The sequence below is a fragment of the Gopherus flavomarginatus genome, chromosome 9, assembly GCF_025201925.1.
Source record: "Gopherus flavomarginatus isolate rGopFla2 chromosome 9, rGopFla2.mat.asm, whole genome shotgun sequence".
NCBI classification, from domain to species: domain Eukaryota; kingdom Metazoa; phylum Chordata; order Testudines; family Testudinidae; genus Gopherus; species Gopherus flavomarginatus.
The window spans coordinates 61,138,138-61,144,501 of record NC_066625.1 but is presented as its reverse complement, the minus strand read 5'-3'; positions in this window follow the sequence as shown (position 1 = coordinate 61,144,501).

Below are 6,364 nucleotides of genomic sequence, written 5' to 3'. Positions count from 1 at the left end.
CCCACCAATTCCCTGGTGAGCACAGACTCAATTCCCTGGAGTTCTCCACTAAAGAAAAAACTCCAACAGGTCTTAAAAAGAAAGCTTTATGTAAAAAGAAAAAAAATACATAAATGGTCTCTCTGTATTAAGGTGACAAATACAGGGTCAATTGCTTAAAAGAAATATGAATAAACAGCCTTATTCAAAAAGAATACAATTCAAAACACTCCAGCAACTACACACATGTAAATACAAAAAAAAACATATAAATCACTATCTGATCTTTTGTACTTACAACTGGGAAACAGAAGATTAGAAAGGCAGGAAACAGAGATCCTCTCATAGCCGAGAGAGAGATAGGCACAAGACCAAGAACAAAGGACTCACACACACAAACTTCCCTCCACTCAGATTTGAAAAAGTCTTGTTTCCTGATTGGTCCTCTGGTCAGGTGTTTCAGGTTACTTCCTTCCAGGTGAAAGAGACATTAACCCTTAGCTATCTGTTTATGACAGGAGGGAAAGGGGAAATATGTTTATATAACATGTTCACCTAGTCTCAGACTCACAGCCCAAACCTCATGGTCAGAGAGGTTCTAGGTAACCAGCAGAAGGGGTAAAAGATACTATGGAGGTGGCACTTGTCAGTCAGAACTAGGGCTGGTCAATAGTTTTTATCTGAAATGTTTTTGATGACAAAATTCAGGGTGGGGTTCAAAAAATGAAAGCAATATACACACAAAAACTATTTTAACTGAAAAATATATATTTTTTAAATCAAAACCCAAACATTTTTCAGTTTTTATTTCTTCTGCCATTTCTACCTTTTTACTCCAAGCAAAGGGAAGAGTGGAGGGGGGGAGGGAGAGAAAGAGAGCGCGTGCATAGACCCGAAACAGAAAAACTTTCAGCAGAAAAACTTTTGAAAAAAATATTTTTGAAATTTTTCATGAAATATATTGGCCATTTTTCATTCAGCTATAACCAGAGCCACAAGGCAACAGCTGCTTTGCACACAGGATTGGTTTCAATTGTGAGACTGCATGGTATTATCCAAGGTAATCTTTGCAACACATTATATTCTTCATTTAAAATATCAATATTGAAGAAAACAAAAGAAAAGCATTTAGATATTCTCTTTAGAGGCTCAACATAAGTAGCCTGTTGAACTCTGATATGGTCTCAGCGATTCAAGACAAAGAGCAAAACTTAATCCACTGTGACTGCCAAAGGACTTGCTTTCCTGAAAACATTGACAGGACCAGCAATTTGACACTGCAGCAACTCCTGCCCCACATTCTATAGGTGAAGAAGGCCAGACTGACAGCAGGATCCACTGTGGTTTCACTTCATTTCAGAGGCGTTCGTTACCAAAAGCCCAGGTAAGAGATCTCCTTGTTCTATGGAGTACAATTTTGTGGAAATTCTCAGCACCACTGTGCTAAGGGGAGTTCCAAGTGCAGATGGCACAGTAAGGCTACAGTACAACACCATCCCTTCCCATTGCTTCTCTGTCATCCCGCCCTACACACATACACACACACAGACAGTACAGGATGTAGGGAAGAGAGTTACTGAAGCTCTGAGGATCAGCTCTTCTGCCCAGCAAATGGTTTTGTTCCACAACCCTATGGACCTTTCCTGCCCACATAGTCAGGCTGTGCACTGTCTCCCTTTAGTCATGTCTAGAGAAGACTTGCCTGAACAAGGGCTGGAGGATTTGACCCACTTATCTAAAGGGGACTTGGCAATAAAATAATACTGAGAGTAAAAATCACCAGTGGAATTAAATTCAGGTTGAATGAAATACCTGACCGAATCCAAAGGCCATCCCACAAATACAGAGCGATGGATTCTAATCTGAAATACACCTGGGTGTACTTTGAAAAACCCACCTATAGCAGAGTTTGGAAGCATTAACTCCCGGATGCCATACACCTAGGGTGACCATACATCCCATTTTGGCCAGGACAGATAGTGCCCTTTTTAAGTCCTGTCCCAGACAACCTGACTTTTATTGTTTTTGTTTGTTTGTTTTTGGCAAAAATGGGCATTTGTGATCATCAGTTGGCAAGAGCAAACGGAACAAATGACTAGTTTTGAAAAAAAGGGGGTGTGCTCTCCTGGGGGGGACAGAGAGGAAAGTTTGGAGAGGCAGGTGGCAACACTAGGTGTGGAGCGGCACGGGGCTCGGGTGGTCAGCCCCGGGCAGCACAGGGCTCAGGTGAGCTGCAATGCCAGGTGACTTGTGCCAGGCCCTCACACCGGGCAGTGGGGAGGGAGGGTTCTGATGAAGGAATAGGCTCAGGCGAGCAGCAACACCAAGTGGTGTCCTGTTTTTACTTTGGGAAATATGGTGACCCAACACTGCCACTCAGAATCTGGCCATTACAGCCCAACTCTGCCCATTTCATAGGGGTCAGTTCCAACAAGACTGCGGACAGTGGTGCCCAAGTCATTTACTCCTCTGTCATAGGATGCACTACTGAAGATGTTAAATCAGCAGGAAACAAAAGAAAGGTGGAAGTTTGTAGCAAACCTATGTCTACGGATGGGGGGGGGGGCACCACAAGCATAGGCGCCACCTCTGCTTAAGAGCTTTAAAAGTGTAAAAAGTAGCCAATTTACTGTTATGGTTACACTTAAGTCAATTAAAATGTTTTATTAGCAAGAATCGGAATCTCTTACCTTCATTAACATTTAACAGTATATGGGAGAAAAAAGGTAAATAAAATATTATCTGGCTTTTTAAAGGTCATTCCAGACTGAGCATTATAAAAAGCTAGCAGGGAACACAGAATATGGCCCTTTGTGTAGGTATTACACCACTAGCCAGTGCAAAATATTAGTAGGAGAAAGACAGCAAATGAACATTCAGTGGCAGGTGAGTCTAAACTGCTAGCGTTTAGAATATGCTTTATTGTGGCCATCTTTTTTTTTTTTTTTAATCTGACTTGGGATAAGATCCCCTCCCCCTTGCAGTTAAATCTTACATTATAAATCATTCTGGCCATACAGCACTTTAACTGATGCTCCTGTTCTCAGCACCTGCTTTTAAACAACCCTAGGCTAATTTCATCAGTTTGGATTACTACAGACCTAATAGTTTGCATGCCTTTACCAAAGGAATATTTAGGCTCTTTCTGGAATCTGCGCCCTAGCTAGGCTAGAGGGTGCTTCAGGGGCAACCTCCCACTTATAATTAGAAAGCTATGTCTGGTTGCCGCATAAAGCCTACTAGCACCACTATAGTTAAGGGTTTGTCAACATTTCTATTTATAAAAATAAAAACATTAAAGAATACCAATACAAATAATTCTGAGATGAATTTCATTTTACAAGAATTTTGATTAGACATTTTTATTTTTAAGTGATTTTATTTCAAAAAGTAGCCATAAAACTGAAGATGGAAGTCTACAAAGTGGTTTTAATTTAGAATTCACCATGGCCTAAAGAAATATAGAATGTTTCATATTAATTTATATTAAAATATTAAGTTTATATTTAAAATACAGCTTTCCTTTACCCTTTTAAAACAGTGCTTTCCTAGCTTCTAAGATTAGAGGGATAATTAAAAAATAAAATGTGAACCACAGAACTACCATAGCAAAATTACATATAATAAACCATCAATCAGCCCCCTCATACATATAAAAGTACTTAGTACACCATCCTCTGCATTATAAACCTATGAATAAAAGCACAGAGTAAATCAGTTCTTCATCAAACTCAAAGCTTCACATACTATACATTGCAAAACTACATTATCAAAGGGCATGGAAAACCAACTTCAGTGGAGGGGAGGATAGCTTGGTGGTTTGAGCATTGGCCTGATAAACCCAGCGTTGGGAGTTCAATCCTTGAGGGGGCCATTTGGGGAACTGGGGTAAAAATCTGGGGATTGGTCCTGCTTTGAGCAGGGGGTTGGACTAGATGATCTCCTAAGGTCCCTTCCAACCCTGATATTCTATGAAAAGAGATAGCTTGGTTGGGAACCTTACAGGTATGAAATTTAATTGAGATAAGCATTCACATAACATGTTATGTGAATATGTGTCACACATGGCCCAAATCATGTGATGTAATCTAAAGAACTGCTTGAAGCTAAAACACAAACTAAACTAACCATTTTAAACTAATACACAAAATTGTGTTCTGAAATTTCCATGGTCATTCAGATTGGGCAGTTAGTTTTCTTCCCATAAATTTTCACTGCTACAAACCCTTTAATAGAAATTGCAACATTTTCATGGAAGCTCAAACCCAGAAAATTTGAAGAGTTTTCAAATTTGCAATGGATATTTCATGCAGCTCTTCCCCTAGCTATGCAAGCTTTATAATATATCTACATATTTCTTGAATGTGTATAACCATCTTTAAAAAATAATTAAAATAATAAGAAAGTTTTCAGTATTTTACCATTTGTGTATTGCTCATCATTTTAATAGAACCTGGTATTTATGGTAAGGATATATAAGCTAATGCACCAGCAAAGTGAATGATATATGTTTTCATTGACTAGTAAAGCACTATAGTGGCATCAATAAAAGTGATGAACCTAGAAACAGTGGCTTTATTTTAAAGATGCTGGTATTCTAACAGTGGCTTATATTATCAAGCACTCTGTAAAATAAAGCTACTATTTCTCAGTTCATCTCTTTCAGTGATGAAACAGAAGTACTATGGGATAAATATTTCTGTACTGACTAGCTGGATGTCTTGGCCAAGTGAGTTGTTACAAAGGGCACCCCTATGAGTTCTGTGCTCTCGCTCTGTTGCTACAGGTAACTAGGAAAGGCTCCACTCCTGTAAACTAAGAGGTATCAATGCGGATGCTCCAGTCCACTCATGTTCATTTCCTTTCAAGAACAGGGACAGAGTCGGTAAGTAAATACCATAAAGCTAATGCTCTCCAACGCATTTTAATGAGAAATCTGGAGTTTTCTATTGGCTTAAGTTTTGAAGGGGAGGGCAGGTACTGTGATCTGACAGTCCATTAGACAAATTTCTAATGTAGTGGTTCTTTGCATACAACAGTTTTATTATGCTTGAAATCAGTGCTAAGTTTTCAGTTTTTCAAAATTGTTTGGTTATGTTTCTATTAAGTAAATAATTGCATGCATTGTACAAGTGCATTGAACTCTCCAGTCTTGCAAAGCAAATGCTTCTCTCACACAGATTCAGTAAAATAAATTAAATATAAATAAATATGGTTAATCAGCAGTATTTGCATAGTGGCTAAAAAGTACAGCTATGTAAATATGAAAACCAAGATAAGGGAAAAAATAGGTATTTCCATATAGATCTAGAAACTATACATCTAGGATGAAATTCTGGCCTCACTGAACCCCATAGGGCTAGGATTTCACTGCCAGTGTATGTTCTGAAGAAAAAGAAAGTATTCTATTGCTTTAAATATTAGGAGGCACTACTCAGGGAGCCCCCGGTACCACACCAATTAGCAGCTGCAGAACAAGCTCTACCATTTTCTCCATTTCTTAAAATCTACTGACAGCTACCATTTTTTTGGATTTTTTTAAATGGTTTTTTCCAGCCGAAACAATCTGATGAATTCGTGAAATGTTTCAGTCGGCATGAATCTACATTTTGTGGTTGGGAAAAAGTTTTGGCCAAAAAATTTTGACCAGCTCTACTCAGAACACCTGTAGAGATGGAGAGGTGGGTAAATATTATCCACATTTTACAGATGGGGAGACAGAGGGAGAAAGGTGCAGTGACTCGTGGAAGACCACAGAGTAAGTCATTGGCAGAGCCAGGATCAGGATGGAGGAGATCTGCGCAATTCCTTAACCCTTCAGTCAAACCTGAAGTCTTCCTATCATTCTTAGCTGTTAGTGCTAGTGCTAGTCCATTAGTAGTGGTAATACAAATAATCTGTATTGTTCCGTAAATTTAGAGTGCAAAATACATATACTATGTATTTAAATCACCATTACTATAACTAGGCAAGAGACTGAAACACCCATGTTTTCAGACTCATCTCCTGAACAGTGGCCAATGCCTCAGAAGACATATCTGGGGTAATTAAATGAAAATTCTATCACAGCTCACTGGCTGTTGGTTGAAACATACAGGATTAGTTCTCACTATGTTTCAAAAGACAGGGGCACAGAATATGTAAGGAAACAGCAAAGCTGGAAAGAGAATGCTGCATAATTTCAAGAGCAGATGTTCTAGGCAGAACAAAATTAATATGAAACACCAGTTTCTACATCAGATGACCTCATTTTCAATTTCATAATTATGTTACATTGCAGCTCCTTAATTGCTGCGAGAAAAAGCCTCATGCAGTAGTTTCTGCCTGCTGAGACAGCATGACAGAGTGGCCGACTCTCATGAAAAATGGGCACCTGCAGAAGGAA